Raw genomic sequence first — 20,771 nt, 5'->3', positions numbered from 1 at the left:
TATGTACTTTGATATCTGATGCTGACAAGTGCCAGGGAGAGAATTATGGCAGAATGGGAGGGCTGGTACTGTTTTAGGCAGGGTGTCTGGGAAACCCTTTCTGGAAAGATGGCGTTTGAGTAGAAACCCAAATGAAGTGAGGGAATGAGCCACACAAGGCATAGGGACAGGTGTTCCGGAAAGCGATGCAGTCTGGGGGCAGGAAAGGCTATCTTTTATTGCTCCAGGAAGAGCAAGAAGCCCCTCATGGCAGAGAGAAGTTGGCAAGGAGAGGCTGAGAGAGGGGGAAGGTCAGAAGGGCCAGGCCAGCAGGGCCTGCAGGTGGTAGTGAGAGCTGAGGCCTCATTCTGTGTGAGGGAGAAGGGGTAGGTGGTGGTGGGCAGGGATTTGAACACATGTTCAAAGTGCAGTTTTCCAAAAGAATCACCTTTGCTGCTCTGAGGAGAACCAGCAGGAGGGGCCAAGAGTGGAAGCATGGTGGTTAGTAAGGGGTATTGTTTGGTTACAGTTATTGTGTCGGATCCCTCTTTTGTCATTAAACGAGAAAGCATGTCAGAGATGGACTTCGGTTGCCCCTCAGTCCTGGGCCCGGATCTTGGCTCTATCATGCCACTTTGACTTCCATCTGTGTCACAGAGATAGTTATCTCACATGACTATTGAGAGAATTGATGGAGAAGTGTTATATCGAGCACCTACCGTGGTTCCTGGCATTAAATGTCATTGGTGTTTATTAAATGTTCCTTTCATTCCTGCAATGGATTGAATGTTTGTGTCCCCTCCCAAATCCATGTGTTGAAGCCCTAACCCCCAATGAGATGGTATTTGGAGATGGGGCCTTTGGAGATGATTAGGTCATGAATGAGACTGGTGCCTTTATGAAACAGACTCTACAGAGTCCCCTCACACTCTCTACCTCATGAGGACACAGCCAGAAGACCACTGTCTGCAAACCAAGACATGGCTCCTCCCCAGACACTGAATCTTGTCTTCATCTTGGACTTCCAGCTTCTAGAACTGTGAGAATTAAGTGTATGTTGCTTAAGCCATCTAGTCCATGGTATTTTTGTAATAGCAGCCTGAAAATACTGAGATAGTCATTTTGACCAAGAGGACAGCTCTAATCGCTACATAAAATGGCAACATCCCCCCCTCCTTCCCCAACACCAGGCTCCCCAAATGTCCCGCACCTAACTCTATTTCTCTGTCAGCCCCATCAGGAATGGGAGTGCCATGAAGGCAAGGGCTCTTATTTCCTTGGTCACTGCTTTCCTACCACCCACAGTGGTATTTGACATCAGTACTTATGCCTCAACTGATATCTGATGAATGAAAAAAAATGAATTTGTTTGAGTATTTATTAAAATGAGGACCTTGGGCTTGGATCCCTGGCAGCTCCATATGTGGACCACATCAAAAGCCCCAACTACCATCCAGTCAGTAGTCAGGGTTGATTGGGCTAATGTGCATGATTCAGACTTATTCATTACCTTAATTATATCCTTCCCAAATCTGAATGGTTTAGCTGGGTGGATGATCTTGCCTATAGATTGTTCTTCAAACTAGAATAGACAAGAACATTTACTCTCTTTTTAGTATCTCTGAAACTGTTTTGAAGAGATATTTTAGATGAGAAAAAAAAAACCCTCTCCATCCTTTACTGTCTGGTATGTGAATTTGGGCTCAGAAATTGATAATCAGAAGCCATTTCTGCCAATCAGCTTGACAAGAGAAAAGAGATACAGGAAGATGCTGAAAGTGAGATTCTTAACAGGACTTGATGATGTCACATCTCCCAGGATACCCCTATCCTCTGACAGTGATAGAAAGCAATGTTTCTTGGAGTAATTGAAAATAAGATGACATTGGCCTGCCTGAAAAATAGGGTATTAATAACCTTGAAGGACTGAGGTTATTACATGGTTAATGATATTCTTTCACCCCCTTCCCCCCCCCCCCCCACCCCCGCCCTTGATAGGTCATCTTTGCCATTAGTAACTGGAACAAGAGTTAAAATGCATGTGGCATTTCTAAAATGCCATTTCTTGTTGAAAGGTTAGCACCATAATGAAGTTTCAGGGAAACTATGAGGCCATCTCTCTTGTTTTCCTATAGTATGTATAGACAAAGGCTCGTTATCAGCCAAGCCAAAGATTATATGATTGCAAAGTTAGTAAAAGCTTGGTTTCTAAACATTCAGTGAATTGATATCATGAATGGTTGGGGTGTTAGAAGGATGAGTTATTCTTTTTGCATGTGCATTCCAACTGTAGGGAGCTCTTATATAAGATGTATGTGGGGGGCGGTTCATGGTGATTGACATAATTCTCTTGAAACTTCAAATATATGTCAAAATATCAGAAGTCCAACACTTGAGGCATATGATACAAGTAATCTGTTCAAGAAAAATTTTGCTTGGAATAAGGGTAAAGTCCTTCAAATTGTTTCCTTTGACTATAAAGAACTCATTATAGAAACTATGTTTGCCAGAAACTGGAAGAAGATGAAGTTGGATTCGAAGTGTCACAAAATGACCGATAGGACCCTGTCATACCCGAATCAAAGTTCAAGGCAAGTGCTGCTTTATTTTAACCACACACCTTCACCAACAGTTATGAAGAATTAAGAAGGAGTAAAACATATAGAATTTATGGAGTGCAGAGCAATGCAGTGGCATATGAAACGTAGATGTTTAGCACCTTTTCCTTTACAAGGTCCTTCCTATCTTTTAGCTTATTGAACACTCAAAACAACTCTCAGAGTGGCTGTTTATCTTCTGCTCATTTTACAGGTGCTCAGGGGCATTTAGGAAAGTATTCCAAAATAGTACTCTTAGGTGTCTGAGCCTGGGATCCCTGTGTTTTTTAACTACCACGTCATGCTGCTTATCTAAGTCTGGTAAGATTTTGCTTTGCACGGACATCAGCTGCTCAACGCTGGGTGTTGCAGATGTGTAAATGAAGATGGCAGGAAATGCTCACGTTACTGCAAGGAGGTGATAAAATAAATGTTTAAAAGATTGTCAAAGCCACTATAGGGAATGAGTCCTGCTCCAAAGGCTGAAGAACAATTGGGTATAATCATGTGCCATTTACTTGAGCTCCTTTCTAGGCTGAAGTGGGCATATTTTGCCTGCATTTTAAAAATCACTTATTCTGAAGGCAACTAAAAAACCAGGAGAGTATAAAGGGCTTGTCAGGACAAGTAGTGGTTCCTGATCACAGTTTTCTCTGTATTCTCCTCCTGCCATAACCTCCTGATTTTTGGAGCTCGGCATTTGCATGAGTATTGCCAGCTTGCTAACCTCCACAGTCTGGGTTTTAACAGTGGTTAAGTCTCCTGTGCTTTGGACACAAATGATTAAAAACAAGAAACTGCAGTAGCTTCCTAACTGGTCTCTCTGCTCCCACCTCTGCCCCTTCTAGTCTCTTCTTGATGGCACAGTCTGAGTGATCTTGTTAAAGATCATGTCACCCATCTGGTCCCATTCCCTGCAGTGGCCCCCCTGTCACTGGGGGTGAAAGCCAAAGTCCTTCTAAGGGCCTGGAAAGCCAGATACAACTGCCCACCTCCCTCTACCCCACTCCCTGCCCACCTTCCAGCACTTTCTCCTTCTCATTTGCTCAGGATCAGCCAGCCTGGCCTTTTTGCTGGGCAAGAAAGCCTTTCATCAGAGGTTTATTCTTCACCAGATTCAGATCTGTCTTCAAATGACTTCTTCTCACCCAGTCTTAATATGCAATTTGCTTCACAGTCCACACCCTATCCCTCTTGGCCTGTTCTTTCATTTCCCCAGTGCACGTACCCCTACATAATTTCCTCAGTGGTTACCTATGATATATTATCCGTTTCCTCAAGGATGTAAAACACATGAATGTAGCTTACAATGGGAAGGCTCATTTGTTTTGTTTTCTATCCTTGTTTGTTGATCTAGCCCGTGTACCTAGACGATGCCTGGCATTTAGTAGATACTCAGAAAACATTTGTTGAATGAATAAGTAGAAATTTCTATTCTTAAAACAATTTTTTTTAATGTTTATTTATTTTTGAAGGAGAGAGAGACAGAGCGTGAGCAGGGGAAGGGCAGAGAGAGAGGGAGACACAGAGTCCAAAGCAGGCTCCAGGCTCCGAGCTGTCAGCACAGAGCCCGACACAGAGCTTGAACTCATGAACCACAAGATCATGACCTGAGCTGAAGTCGGTCGCTTAATTGACTGAGCCACCCAGGTGCCCCTAGAAATTTCTATTCTTTTTTTTTTTTTTCAACGTTTATTTATTTTTGGGACAGAGAGAGACAGAGCATGAACGGGCGAGGGGCAGAGAGAGAGGGAGACACAGAATCGGAAACAGGCTCCAGGCTCTGAGCCATCAGCCCAGAGCCCGACGCGGGGCTCGAACTCACGGACCGCGAGATCGTGACCTGGCTGAAGTCGGACGCTTAACCGACCGCGCCACCCAGGCGCCCCTAGAAATTTCTATTCTTAATGATTATATAAACATTATTTATTGAGAATTAAGGAACTTCTGATTACGTTTCCTTCTCTGTGGTTCCAATGTCATTACCTCCATGCAACTTAAGGACAAATGTTCAATTGATTTTGCTTTCTTGTTCTCTTCTGAAGCAAACGCATAAACTAGAAGTAGGCATGGTCCAGATGTAAGGCAATTTGAAGGTGACATTATTTTAAGCAATTGTTCTTTTTTCATAATATCTCTCCTCTGCTCTATTGTAAAATGTCTTTAATCCAAGCTATTTTCTGACCAAGCTTGTGTACATTCCTATAGCCCTCGTGACTATAGAAGGCAAGAAGTAGATGGTAAGAATATTATCTACCTGCTTTTGGGTACCTACTGTGTGCAAGATTCTATGTGTAAACCAGCGTTCCAGCCCCTTTCCGTTTACTATGTGGCAGTCAAGTGTGAGCTCCTGTCCCAAATGATTGGGAAGTCACTCTCTCTCTCTCTCTCTCTGTGGTCTCTGGAGGGTCCTTGGGACTGGCTTGCATTCCACCAGCTCCCAACATCTGACTAATCCAGCTCCTGGTTTCTCTCCAGTCACCAGCAGCTTTCTCACCGCACCCAGTGGTGGTGTAAGGAGATTAGACATGGAAAAGAAAGGGAAGCTCTCAGCATCATATATCATTGCATCTTGAGTCTGTACACCGTATTCCCACATGCAGTTTCTTTCATTGGCTGAACCTCTTGCTGGGGCTCATTCCTGCTAAACGGACCCCTCTTCCTCATGCTACCCCCTAGGAATTCCTGGACACTCTACTTGTGATCCTCTCTGACTTTGTGAAGTGCCTATTTCAGGCTTTTGTCCAATTTTCCGTTAGTTACCTGTCTTTTTCCTTATAAGAAAGACAGGGTGAGTTATAGGGCCCACCATAACTAGCTGTTGGGGCCCCTCCAATCTAAGACAATCAACATTTATCCTGCAACTAATAGAAGAAATTAGAGGAAATACAGCAGATATTCAAAGTCTGCATTACTTCAGGTCTGTATTACTCCTAATGTTAAGCTCTGGGGAGTTAAGGTATTATAGACGTTTAGAGTTAATTGCATCGCATCGTATATATTAAACTAATTTGATTCTTTTTCATAAGACTGACTAGTTTTCAGCTTCATAATACTGCCTAAAATGAAACTGTCTGGAGGAACATATACAAGGCCTATCAGATAATAGCTTCATTAATAGCATCCCATGATATAAAAGTAATTTCTACTTCTGTTTACTATTCCCCCCCCCCGACCCTGAAATCAATATAAATATCATTAGTCTGCAGGAATCTACCTTCTTTGTTTTAAATATCGAAACATAGTTGCCATGCATTCCTTTTTTAAAATAAATTTTTAAAATTGAAATACAGTGTACATGTAGAAAAGCATCCATGCTATAAGCACACAGTTTGATGTGATCCATAATTTATATAAAAAATAGAACATTAGCAACCAGAAGCTCTCTTCATACTCCCTTTTAATTATTATTTTCCCAAAGGTAACCACTGTCCTGATGTCTAACACCAAAGATAATTTTGCTTGTTTTTGCACTTGATATAAATGGTATTCATAGTATGTGATTCTGTGTGTATGTCTACTCTTGCTTTTGAGATCCTCAGTGTAGTTAAACACAGCTGTGTTTTCATTGCTGCATACAACTCTACTGAATGACCGACTGGACTACAATTAAAAAATTCGTTCTAATATGAATGGAGATGTTTTTTGTTGCACATGTGGATACATTTCTGTTGAGCATATGTATACTTTAAGCTTCAGTAGGTACCACCTAAGAGTTATCATAGATGCCCTGACCCCCAGAATGAAATGATAGTTCTAACTGATCTATAGTCTTGCTAATAATGTTTACTATTCTTAGTCTTTTTTTTTTTAAATTTATGTTATTTGAGAGAGAGAGAGAGAGCATGCGTGTGTGTGTGAGTGGAGGGGAAAAGCAGGGGAGAAGAGAGAGAGAAAGAGAGAGAATCTTAAGCTGGTCACACCCTCAGCACAGAGCTTGACTTGAGGCACTATCCCACAACCCTGGGATCATGACCTGAGCCAAAACCAAGAGTTGGATGCTCAACTGACTCAGCCACCCAGACGCCCCTATTCTTGGTCTTTAAAAATTTTACTTATTCTATCAAATGTGTTGTGGTGCCTCATTGTAGTTTTAATTTTCATTTTTCTGATGACTAGTGAGGTTGAGGACCTTTCCCTGTTTATTGCCAATTTGGATGCCTCTTTTTGTGAAGTGCCTATTTAAGTCTTATGTGCATGTTCTATTATTTATCTGGCTATCTTTGTAAGAATATTTTAAATAGACAGGATATAAGTCTTTTGCCAGTTATATATATTGTAAATATCTTCTCCCTTTGTATTTTGTCTTTTCATATACTTAATGTTGATTTTTTTTCATACAGGAGTTCCTAATTTTAATAAAGTCAAGTTTATCAATATTTTCCTTTGGAATTAGTGGTGTAAGCACCTGTTAAGAACTTCTGGTTACTCCATCATCATAAATATATTCTCTTATGATATCTGCAACAACTTTGAAATTTTACTTTTCAAATTTTGATCTACAGTCTAATGGGAATTGATTTTTGCTTATGGTGTGAGTTAGGGGTGAAGATTAATGTTTTCTTCCATGTGGATATCCAGTTGATCCAGTACTTAGCATAATCTGCTTGACTAATAATAGTGGATTGATAACAGTTATGATAATGAAAGTCGAGAATTTGTAGGATGATACTCAGAAAGCCATATTACAATAAAAACAAACTAAAATAAATAAAATCCAACAAACAGCAAATACTGGGTGGTTGGCTATGAATGTAGGCCGTATTGGGGCATATAATAACATACCTTCAAATTTATTCCCCCTGTGGCTGGGAAATGAACATAGAACTTGCTTTTGAAAAATAACCTGACTTAAAATTTTTTTTTTGCATTTATTTATTTTTGATAGAGTGCAACAGAGCATGAGCAGGGGAGGGGCAGAGAGAGAGGGAGACACAGAATCCAAGGCAGGCTCCAGGCTCTGAGCTGTTAACACAGACCCTAACATGGGGCTCGAACCCACGAACCATGAGATCATGACCTGAGCCAAAGTCAGACACTTAACCAACTGAGCCACCCAGGTGCCCCTAACCTGACTTTTTAATTTATCACACCTGGTACCCCTGTGAACATGACATCTACACAGGTAGTCAGAATTCCTAACCATATATAGCCTCATTCCTTCCTTCCATTATATACTTTTACATTATATATCTTTCACATTCATGTAATATGAATTATTTATTTCCAAGACTCATGTAGAATCAGATAATTTATCCTTCTTTCTATCCTATTGTGGGAGGTGAAAAAAAAAACAAACCTCTCATACAAAAATGCACAAAGAAAAAACTTTAAATTCTACTTGTTGATTAGTTCAAGGGAGTGCATCTGTTTTCTTTTTTAATGAATTTGGGATTGCTATTGTGTAACACAGTAGCCCCCCTTTTCCAGAGAGAATACTTCTCAAGATCCCTAGTGGATTCCTGAAACTGCAGATCGTACTGAACCCTATATATATACTAGGTTTTTCTTATACATACATACCTATGATAAAGTTTAATTTACAAATTAGGTGCAGTAAAAGGTTAACAACAATAACTTACAATAAAATAGAACAGGGGCGCCTGGGTGGCTCAGTCGGTTGAGCATCCGACTTCAGCTCAGGTCACGATCTCACAGTCTGTGAGTTTGAGCCCTGTGTTGGGCTCTGTGCTGACAGCTCAGAACCTGGAGCCTGCTTCGGATTCTGTGTCTCCCTCTCTCTCTGCCCCTCCCCTGCTCATGCTCTGTCTCTCTCTGTCTCAAAAATAAAATAAAAACATTTTAAAAAATTAAAAAAATAAAATAGAACAATTATAACAATATACTGTAATAGAAGTTGTGTGAATGTGTCTTTTCTCATATCTTATCGTACTGCACTCTCTTTTGTGATGTTGTAAGATGATAAAATGCCCCATGTGATGAGATGAAGTGGCATGAATGACATAGGCATTGTGACGTAGTGTTAGGTTACTACTGACCTTCTGATGATTCACCAAGTGGAGGTTCATCTACTTCTGGGCCACGGTTGACGCCATGGGCAATTGAAACCTTGGTAAGTGAAACCACGAATAATAGGGGTGGGGGAGTACTGTGCATTTAAATCCCCCAGCATATTATTAGAACAGTCTATTAAATTGTGCTTCTATGAGATGTATCCATCCTTTTGCATATGAATATTATGTAAAACTATGGTCATGCATTTCATTTGCTCACCATACCGTGACTTGTGGGGGTACAGTTTGTCTCCTGAGCACTTAAAAACTAGTTACAGGCTGGTGGATCAGATCAGAGAACAAAACATTTGATAACTTTTACTTTTTGTTAAGGGTAATAAATGTAAATGCATGTTTCAGAAGTATTAAAGAGGAGTATCTTCTTGCTTCTGTTTATCAAGGGACTAGAGGAAGCTTACATAGAATTTAAAATGAGAACTATTGACTTTATAGGAAATGTCCTTCAGGAAGTGGTGTTGGTATGTGGGTGTATGGTGCTTTGCCATGGAGTCAATGGGGCTGGGGAACCCAAGGGTGAGGATGTGGAGTTTTAGCTCCACTGTAAGTGAAGCTGAGCTAGACATAATTTAAAAAAAATGCAGCTTTTGCCATCCAGTGATTCTACAGTGACTTAGGAAACCTACCCACCTGGACAGAATTCAGGCATTCATTAACAGAAAGACCAAAAAAGGAGCTTGTAAAGGAGGTGGGAGAGTTAAACAGGAGGGAGGATCTTGTTTCTCGAGAGATTTCAGGAGATGTGTCTCTGTTGAATGGCATGTTTTGAATTTAATTCAGTTTTTCTGCTGTCTTTGCTGGAGCAGACATCAACACGGAGTGTAAAATTGGGGATGACATCGGTCTTGGACTCGGCTCATATACACTTCAACCGTAAAGTCTACCACCTACCACAGACAGAGCTCCAACTAACTAAAAGCAAATAAAAAATTAACTCTGTTCAGCAAGTCTTCTCTGTAATCCATGGCCTGTAGTTTTATCTGGCCAATGAAATATTCAAGTATTTGGTTCTTTTAAAGTCCTATTTTGTGTTTGAACTTCCTTTTACCTTTTTAAAATTCTTGCCTTGATCCCACTTCTCTTTGCAGCTGTGACTCTTTCCCAAGTTGACTTTCCAATTCATTAAAAAAATGAAACAAACAACTCCCCCAGCAAGAGTCATATATATTCCCCAAATGTGCCATTGCTTTCTTCTTGCTTAATTTTTTTATATTAAATTTATTGTCAGATTGGTTTCCATACAACACCCAGTGCTCATCCCAACAGATGCCCTCCTCAATGCTTAATTTTAATTTGTCCTACTTTGTAGCAGGACATACAACTCTAGGTGTGGCTAGAGTTCTATTTTCATGTAGAATTGTGAGCTGACAGATGTTTACCATAGTATTAAATTTTGCAATTGCTTTTTCAACTGTTTCTTTGCTGAATAGTATCTTCATGTGAAGCCTTGAATTCTTCTGCCAGCATTTCACATATAATTATTTTAGTTGTCTCTGAAATACTATGCCTGGAGTGAGCATCCCTTAGCCTCCTGGGAAATATATACAAATATTTTTTTGAGGTCCATGTCTAATATAACTGCAGCTGTCTCTCTCTTAGAAGAAGGAAGGGCAACAGCTCTTGAGTAAGAAATATTATTACTGAGGAATAAAAATACTAAAAAATATTTGTTATCTGCATTCAAAATATGGTTATTTAGACAGAACCTTTAGACAATGTTTTGGGGGTAAAGAGAAAAAATATCGGGAGACAGGGCTTTCTACTGCTTTCTCCCTGGATGAGATCTATGAATACATGAAAATACTTTGCAAGGACACTAACTCTGCCTGTGAGTTTCACTGGAGAGCCACCAAATCAACTGCCAATGGGGATGTATTTAGTGATATAAATCCAATAAGGTGCAATTTGATGATTGAATGATAACAGCAGTATTTCCCCCAGGGAAGATTCAAATCAGACAATTAAAACAGAGCTCTTTAAGTTTTTGTATGTTTTTCTTTCAAGGAAAAGGGATATTAATGTTGTATTGTGTCCTTTTTCACATTCTTTGTTGTTTAGACCAAAACTGTGGTCCCAAATTGGTTGACCCCCTGCCTCTAACAATATATGGAGGGTCCAGCTGTAGTGGAAACACAATGCCATTTCCCAAATGGATTTTATATTGTCCATCCAGCAGCAACTAAGTGACAGAAAGCTAGCTTACTGATGGATATTTTGGAATATTCTAAGTCCTGTTTCTCAAGGAGGGGAAAGAGAATTAGTGAAACAACAACAAAAAGCTGTAGACCTTTGTCACCTCTTTGCCTCTAATTTCTTAAGCTCTGATGATGTCTCATTGATCTCCCATGTGAAATTAGGGTGAAGCTGCTGCCCTTGGGCTCACCTTCCCAGAGCCCCCTATGCAGACTGCTGGCTATTAGCAAGAGGGGATTTGATGTCCCTCTCATCTTGGGATGCATGGTAAGAAATTTATGAAAACACTGGGTCCTGGAGCCTAAAAGAGGAAATGATAGCTAAAAAACAAAGTAGTCTAGCTTGCTAAGGACTCTGTTCTTTGTAGGTGAGGGCTAGAAATTGTTTTTGAGGGTGGAAATGGTGGTAATACCTCCAAGGGAGGTGCCCGTGTTCCAACATGGAACTGGACATGACTGGGATTGGCTTAGGGTGAAGGAGATAGAGGACACCAGCCTGCCAAGGAAACTTTCTCCTTGTAGAAGTTGGAATAACACACCAAACACCAGAAGGAACAACCGTCGAGGGCTGTCTTGAGACAGGAATGAGTACTGGCTGCATCCTTTTAGATATCTTATCGTTTCCTCTAGGACATTATGCTTTCTCTCCCCAGATCTTTCAGTTGTGTTTTATCTTCAAATAAAAAAGAGAAACTTCTTCCAGAGCCCAGAGGGACCACTGTAACCATAGGATCACCATGACCATCTCTTTGGCCCCAGGAAAGGGCCCACTCAGATAGCATCAGACTGGATGAGGGACTTCCAAATGGAACAACATGTTGCTACTGTGTCCTGGAAGGTCCAACTGTCTCCACTTACAAGGGTCTTATGTATCTCCATAAGGTTTGGTAAAGATGCCCACAATGCCTGCATTGTTCTCTTCTGGCTATGAGAATTAGGAAGTTTTGCTGTGTGAATGTAAGGGTTTGTTTACGCCTCAAGGCTTACAGAGGATTAGAAACCATCATTCCTTAAAACATTTTTAAAGTGTTATTTATTTTTGGGAGAGAGAGGGAGAAAGACAGAGAGAGAGAGAGAGCCGGGGAGAGGCAGAAGGAGAGAGAGAGGGAGACAAGAATCTGAAGCAGGCTCCAGGCTCTGAGCTGTCAGACACTTAACCGACTGAGGTACCCAGGTGCCCCTAGAAAGCATCATTCCTAAGCACTTTTGAGGAAACCTGTTGTCCCCACTGCTTACTATTGAAGGACAAGGCGAGATGGGGACATCCTGCTGACCAGTATGAAACACAGTGAAGTTCAGTGGAAGAATGGGGAACGTTCAGAAATAGGATCAATAAGAAGTGGTCGCCAATGATACAAAAGAGGGAAGAATCAAAGGTGATGTGGAGATTTGTAGCTTGCTCAAGTGAGTAAATGATGGTTCTTCCTTCTCATCAGAGGAAGACAGAGTGTGGAGTACCTTTAGCTGCTCAGTTGTGTGGATCAAACAGGCTGATGTCCAGCTGGTTTGACTGGAATGGCCATAGAGGTTATGGAATACTGAAATATTTCCATAGTAAAAATTTCCATTAAATTCCCCCCTTTCCATTCAATGCCACTGAAGCCCCACAACCACTGTCATCTCCTCTGGGGTCCCTTGATTTGCTTACCATTTATGAATAGGCAGCTAGTGATGGCCCCACTGCTATAATTGGAATCTGTTCTGGTTGGGCAGTGCCCATGCTACAACAGTTTTAAAATGTTTTGGATATCACCCATGGGCCCAAGGATGGGGGCATTGTGGGGAGGGTATCCATGCTTGGTGTAGGAGAAGAAAAAAAAGATTAAAAAAATTGAAATTTATGTCTTAGAAGGCTGTCAAGGTATATTAGTCTGCTTGGGCTGCCATAACAAAGTCCCACAGACTAAGTGGTTTAAACAGCAGAATTTTGTTTTCTCAGAGTTTGAGAGGCTAGAAGACCCAAATCAAGGCATCAGCAGTATGGACTTCATTCTGACGTCTCTCTCTTGGGCTTGGAGATGGCTGTCTTCTTTATCTCCACGTAGTCTTCCCTCTGTGTCTGTGTTCTAATCTTCCTATAAGGACATGTCATGTTGGATTAGGGTCCACTTCAATGACCTCATTTAATCTTTATTACCTTATTTAATCTTAATTACCTCTAAAATAAAGTCACATTCTGAGGTCGTAGGGGTTAGGACTTCAACATATAAATTTAGGGGGGACAGAATTTAGCCCATAACACAAGGCAAAAGACTAGAATGTAAATTCAAACCACATTGGCAAAAATGGGTTCAAAACCAAAATGCAGCATCAGGAAAGATAAGAAGGTGGGTAGGTGGCCAGGAGGAGTTTACCAGCTAGGGTGCCACCTGGAGAGTTTTGACAGACCCTAAGTAGTTTCCCTGATTGTAGAAAATCAAGAACCATTTGAACATAGAACAACTGAGGAGCCAGGCTTGATGGCTCTGGATTCCGTTAAGGGAAAGATATCTTTAGGATTTACAGTTGGAGATTTCCAGAAAGCCGTGGGAAGTCAGAGTTTGAGCTGAGAAGGTGATGCTCCCTAGAGTGTAGATTTAGAATTCAGCCACTAGGGTGGGGGTCTGTAGGGTGGGGGTCTGTCTCAGGGAAGTGGATCACTTCTGGCTTGCTCCATGGGCTCTTGTCAGCTGCCATAAATATTATGCTTATTGGGGGCTCGTTATCAGTCAGTTGGTGTCACCCTGAAATAACTAGCTGGGCTTCCTATGAATCAGCCATAGCCACTCAACTCAGAGATGCTGCCTGAAGGGTCTAAATTCAGAACCATTAATTAATTCCTTCCCAGTGTCCGGGGCGTGGGGAGCTCAAGCCCTTCTGTTTCCTCTTATTGCTGCTGGCTGGGTAATGTCATGCAGGTCTCTCTTTTAATTTAGCAATGTCTTATTTGACAAGCATCTAGATCACCCTGACTCACCCTTATTTTCTTGAGCAAAAGAGAGAAAACAGGAGATCAAGGTACTAATGCATCAGCCCTGCAGAAAAATGGCAAAGATTACAATACGTTATATTTAGATCCACAATTTACCTAAGGAAGATGATTGGGAAATTAAGTTGCCTGATTGGAAAGTCAGCAGTCCTTCTGTTTTTGTCTGGCTGTGCAGTCTCGTAAATGTTCAGGGCTTCAATACCTTCAGGCACTTTTAATTAATTTTGAAAACTGGAAGATTCTGTGTATAAACTGCCTGATTTAATGAGATAAGTCAAAAGGGGAAAAGGGAGGCGGGAGTTTCTTACGGTAATTGGTTGTTACATTTTTCACATTGCTTTTCTAATCCATTCTGTTGGGAAAAGCTAGGTTTTCAGATTGTAGAAGTCCATGGAAATAGGTACTATTTAACTTAAAGAGACAGAAGTAACCACTGCACCCAGGGAGGTCCCTGGGAGGTCAGCAGCCTCTCAGCTGGCCCTATTTTGTGGGTGAGAGAGTTTGACTCCCAGAGAACAGTTCCTGATGGCAGACCTGAAGTTCTGGAGTCACAGACTAGGGAGGAAGTCTTAATTGGAAGTTTCCAGCATTAGATTTTTCTGGGGACTCCATTCTGCCAACCCTTCAGCAGGGAACCAATCCTTTCTATACACAAACTAAAAAAGAAATGTCCTCTCAAATAAGGTCATCTCTGACTTTGAGAACCCTTAAGATGAAGTGTTTTAACACTTTGCAAGGGCAGCCCTAACAGTGTACCACAGTCTGGGTGGCTGCACAGAAATTCATTTCCTCATAGTTTTAGAGGCTGGAAGTCTGAGATCAAGGTGTAGGCAGAGTTAGTTTCCTTGGAGGCCTCCCTCCTTGGCTTGTAGATGGCCATCTTCTCTCCCTATACCTTTACGTGGTCTTTCCTCCATGGGTGTCTGTGTCCTAATCTCCTTGTAAGGATTAGGGCCCATCCTTGCGACCTCATTTGACCTTACTGACCTCTTTAAAGACTGTGTCTCTAATACAGTCATGTTCTGCGGTACTGGGGGTCGGGCTTCAACATCTAAATTTTGGAGGACACCATTCAGTCCATAAGAGATGTGTATCTTATTTTCCAAAATAAAATTACAGAGGCTTTTCCTCTTATTCCTTATTTCCTTTTTCATCATCTCTGCATTTCCTGTGTCAGCTTAGATAATAATTCAGATTATTAGCTGTCTCTCTCCCTCCCAGTTTTACACACACACACACACACACACACACACACACACACACACACACACACACAGTCTTTCCTACCTTCAAGCCATTTTCTGATTATTGAAAGAAAAAATGCGATCTTCTTTCACATACACCTTTCTACCATTTCTGCTTGGGTGCTGTGATCAAAGGTGGGCCAAACAACTCTATTAGGTCATGTCTGAATATAGCAAAATCCCTAAGTTCCATAAAAGATCTCTTTTGTTACCTCCCTTAGGGTATTTCACGGAAGAGAGGCCCTGGGGGAGGTTGTGGCTCCCGCATCAATGACAGAGGTAGCCAGGTCCCAGGTTACTGCAAGAGCCAAGTGACCGTGCAATAAGATGCTTCTGTTTCTCCTGCTTTGGAGCTGTATTAAGTTGGGGACAACAATTACCAGCTGGTCAGGTGTTTCTGATGTCATCTCAAGCCTATTCTTGCAGATACACACAGTGAGGGCTTCATGAGTTTTGCTGATGTGGAAGTGGAGGTAGCGATCAGGTGCCTGGCGGTCTGTCTGATGTACATTTTAGAGTAGTCTGTCTGTAGGTGCTACTTAAAGCATAGACATACATAAAAATTTCTCCAGGGAGAACATTTGGAGTGAGAGGAACATCATTTCAGATTCAGAAAAGGGGCTTGCAAAACAGCCAAGAAAGCAGAAGCCAGAGAACTGGGAGGTGCCATGGAGGTCCGGAGTGGAACAGGTTTTCAAGGTGTGAGTGGCCAAGGGTGGTTGGGGCTACTGAGAAGTCATGCCTATGCTTCCTGAGTAGCCAGGCCCATGCAAGGAACTCTAGAACACTTCTTCTACTTTTCTCTGGCCTCACTCCCCAGGGACATTCCTAGGGCCTCCCCTTGGGGAGGGGCATTTCCCTTGATGCTTTTGTCTAATAGTTGGCTCATGGGGAATGATGGGCCTCTTGGCCTCATCTTGTATTTTGGCCACTGTGGGGCAACCTGCTGTGCACCAGTTCCAGCCACCTTGCAGCCTGACTGTCCTCACCACAGGCCTCCACACATGGTCCTTGCTTTGTGCCTTGGGCCTCTCCGTTGTCTCAGCCTGTGGGGGAGCCACTAGGATCTAATCAGCTGAGTCAACTCAGTGTACTGAGTGATCACCTTGTGGGGAGCCTGTGATCAGAGGGGGCTGGATGGGCAGCAGCCGACGGATAAATGCTTCCTCCCTTCTTCCCCTGGGACAAGAGCCCTACAAAATTAAGCCACCAGTTGCCTACAGTGATGGCCAACTCGAACTCTAAAAACACACCGGTATGTTGAATCACCTCTTCTGTGCATTGTTTACTCTTTTCTGGGTCCTTGGATCACCCTCCCCAGTAAAGTTCTAGCACTCAGCTTTGCAGGGAAGAGGGGGGGCGGAAACTGAGGCTAAAAGAGTCAATCTGGGAAGAGCAGGATTTCTCAAGACAGACAGAAATAAGGATAACAGGTGATAAGAAGAGGGGTGATAAACCTTGGTGGGCAGTAGCTTCACATTACCAGGGCTCTCACCTTAGCCTTAGCGTGGTTGAATGAGATGCCACACATGAAGGTGAAGCACTGACTTAGGTCAGGGGTCGGCAAACTGTAACCTATGGCTTGTTTTCCTATGGCCTGTGAGCCAAGAATGATGTTCAGATTCTTAAAGGGTATGATAAATAAAGAATATGCAATGGAAACTATACATGTCCCACGAAGCCTAAAATATTTACTATCTTGCCTTTGCAGGCAAAGCTTGCTGATCCCTGGCTTAGGTGCTAGGGTGCTGCTTAGACAGTGAGAAAAAACAGCCATGGCAGCTAGCACATGACGCTACCAGTGGGGATGAACAATGCTCACAGAATATAAACAATATTTAGACAAGGCCACTCCGTGCTGTAGAACAAAACAGAGACAAGAACACTCCAGGATTGTACAAAAACGAGATAGAGGGCAAGGACACTCTACAACTCACCCCAAACAAGTAAACCTTCCTCTCTGCCCTTCCAACTAACACAAAAGATTGTTACTTCTTACTGATTGTTACCTGGTCTCTGCTTCAACCCTCCTGCCTCCTAATTAAAAATTACCAAGACACCCAGTCACTGAATTATGCACCTATCCTGGTAGCAAAACCTCTTTTGCTTCCTCTTTTGAATCCTCCAGCAGTGGCCAAATCCTAAAAGAGGCCCCTCTCAATTTTCCATCACTAAGATACCCATGCATCTGTGGAAATAAACAAAGATAACCCAAATGAGGACAAGCAGAAACTATTTATTCAGAACCCCCTATAACAAAGGAGTCAGCTGCCATCACTTGCATTTGGCAGAGTTTATGGAAGGCAGGGGAGTGGAAAGCTTTATAGAGAATAAAAAGAAAGCTTCACATGTGCCTGATTGGGTCTTGGGAAAGCTATAAGTAGGCTAATTAGAAGGCATCCTATGTGATTGTTTAGGGGAGAATATTTGGCTTTCTCTGGTTGTTCCTGAGTTGACAGTGGGGGCAAAAATCAAGGAAGCTGCTAGCTATTCATCAAGTGTTGGGTGTTCTGGGCTGATTGCTACATGGGTTGTGGTTTGGCTTCCTGGGCTGGTTGCTGCAGAGGTGTAGGTCAGGTCTGTTGTGGGTAAAACAACACCCACTAAGTTTAAGTTGATTTGTTTGACCACAACAGATCCCTGGTGGTTGTTGGTTACTGGACTTGGACAACTGGATGAGTGCATCTGGGTTTTGTTAAATTCATTGAAGCCTTAATAGAAGAAAATGATATGCTGGTATCAACCAATTGTGGAAAGGCAGAGGCCTCGGAGGCGGGGGAGCTCAAGGGACCCATGACCTTCCTCAGCCAGGGCAGCGTGGAGATCTATGATCTCCTCAGGGTGATGCTTGTCCTCCTGGAGGCCTGCCACCTATTACCATCTCCAGATCAATGACCAGGATCAGGTCTCAGGGCCCTGCAAACACAAGGACAGAGCAGATCCTGGTCACCGTTCAGTTGAGTGTTCTGTACCCTTTAAGTATGCATCAGCTACTTCCAAACAGCTGGAATTTTGCCTTTTCTTTCACTAAAGGTGATTCTTAAAAAAAAAAAAAAATGTTTACTTTATTTTTGAGAGTGGGGAGGGGCAGAGAGCGAGGAAGACACAGAATCGGAAACAGGTTCCAGGCTCTGAGCTGTCAGCACAGAGTCTGAAGCAGGGCTCAAACCCACAAACCGTGAGATCATGACCTGAGCCAAAATCAGATGCTTAACTGACTGAACCCCCCAGGTGCCCCTCACTAAAAGTGATTCTTACAGCAGGGGGAAGCAATTTTTTTTCCATAAAGGACCAGGTAGTAAATAGCTTGATCTTGGCAGGATTTGAGCTTGGTTGCCCCTCCTCAACTCTGCCACTGAGGCAGCCACACGCAACACATCAATGAATGGCTGTGGCTGTGTTCCAATAAAACTTCAAACAAGCAGTGTCCAGATTTGGCCCACAGGCTGTGGTGTGCCAATCTCTTAGATAATCATTCTGCCTCTGAGGTTTCATTTCTCCACTGAGAGAATGAGAGTGTTGATTTCACGCAATGCTTCTCACACTGAAGCAAGCATTAGAATCATCTGGAAAGCCAGTGAAAACACGGATTCTTGCACATGACTCCCAGAGATTCTAATGCAATGAGTCCGGGGGAGACCTGGGGATTTGCATTTTGGACAGACTCGCAGATGAGGCTGATGCTGCTGGTCCCGGGACCATGCTTGTAGCACAGGTTGGAGACCATACTTGTCATCCCTGCTGCAGAGGGGATTTTCTGTAAGAACTGATGCCTGAGACCAATTGAGTTAGAAGTAGAATCAAGTTTCTGGGCGTTTTAGAAGTCCCCCCCAAAGATTCTAATGTGTAGTCAGGGTTGAGATCCACCGGTGGAATGGGTCTCCAAAGCTCTGCACTCCAATTGTGGCTCCCCAACCAGCAGCATCAGCATCACCTGGGATTTGTCAGAAATGCAGAATCTCAGGCCCCTCCTTGACTCAATGAATCAGAGTTTGCATTTTCACAAGATTCCCAGCTGATTCATGTACACACTGATGTTTGAGATATGAAACTCTAAAGGAAGGGACCGGCTTACACTTAGAGGTTTCTTTTTTCCTGCTATGTGCCAGGCACTGGGTGGCCTCCTTACCTCACTTTCTCCTAAACTTGCCTGTATTCATTTTCCACTGCTGCCCTAACAAATTACATGGACTTAATGGCTTAAGACCATACCCCTTTATTATCACACACTTCTGTAGATCAGAAGTATTTCAGAGGCAGTTGAGCTCTTTGCTTAGGGTCTCCCAGGCCCAAATTGGGGTGTTGGTGGGGTGGGGTTGGGGAAGAAGTCACTTCCAAGCTCATCCCAGCTGTAGGCAGAATCTAGTTCCTTGTGGATATAGGATCGTGGTCCCTATTCCCTTCTGGACTGTTGGCCAGGAGTTGTTCTCAGCTTCTTGAGACCACTCTGAGTTCCTTTGTATGTTGTCCCCTTCCTCTTGCAAGAGAGCAGCTATGCATCAAAGTCCTTCTTATGCTTCTAGTTTCTCTGATTTCCCCTCTGTTACCAGCTAGAGAAGATTCCCTACTTAAATTTAACAAACTCACATGATCAAATTAAGCTTACCTGGATGATCTCCATTTTTAGGAACTCAAAGTCAACTGATTAGTAAACTAAACAACATTTCCCACATCCCTTTGCCATGGGCATGATATCCTATCATGAGTCACGATCCGGGGTGTTAGGGCTTAAGATCCAGGGGGTCAGTAAACAATTCTGCCTTCTACACTGCTCAGACCACATGGCTTACAAATAACTCTTAGAGCCAGAATTTGAATCTAGGTTTGTCTGACCCCCAAACTCATAGTAACACTGTTTTGTAACTTGTCTCTCAGTGGGGAAAACAAATGTGTTGCAGAGAACTTTATAGTTAACAATGAGCATTCTCATTTATCGTATTGTTTGGCCTCATAAGAAACTCCAAATGGGGCACTGTTATTCCTTTCTGTGAATGATGACACTGGGGATTAAGAATGCCTATTTGTTCAAGACACTATAGCCAGAAAATAGCAAATTAAGGACTGAAGAATAGCTCTCTTGATGCCAAATCCCATACTTTTACCTTTAAATCATCACAATCCCTTAATTTCTTGTTCAGATCATTCTCATTATCTAATTGAGAAACAAATTTACTGGGGCAGAATAAAGACACTAGAAGAGCACTTCCAGATTGGTTGCAATGTTTGAATGATACAGTGGTTCTTGTGCAGAAAAATGGGCCCACCTGTTAGGCTAATTGAAGATGAATTCTACCCAAATGCAGAGAAATGCTCCATTCAAGTCCTAAAACTTACCGTTCTTAAAGAAGATAGTCGATGAATTCTCAGACATAATGTAGAAAACAGTCAATTCATGAAACAAAAACCTTTTACTGAAATTGCAAGCCAATCAAGTAATTGTTTGTGAGAAACAACAGGATTTTGGATACATCTCTTTAGTGATTAGGGAGTTGGCCCCTCCACAGAAAAAGCTTAAGAAGAGATCATAGAAACATCCTACTGCCAGTGACTATCTTCATTTCATTCCCTTGTTTCTAATGCAGAGAAAACAATGTAGCCTGAAAGAATGGAGCCACAATTAGAAAGCTAGGACTCTTTTGGAGGTCAGAAGGATGGTATGTGTTAAGCTTTTCCTGGCAGGGTCAACTAGGACGCAAGCCTACAGAGTATCTCTTAGCTGAGCCCCCATACACTTTAATCATTTTTTCATCTCCTCTTGG

This window comes from Puma concolor, chromosome A1 (assembly GCF_028749965.1).
Source record: "Puma concolor isolate L17-30 chromosome A1, mPumCon1.1.hap2, whole genome shotgun sequence".
NCBI classification, from domain to species: Eukaryota; Metazoa; Chordata; class Mammalia; order Carnivora; family Felidae; genus Puma; species Puma concolor.
The sequence above is the reverse complement of the archived record's forward strand: the minus strand, read 5'-3'. Positions refer to the sequence as shown.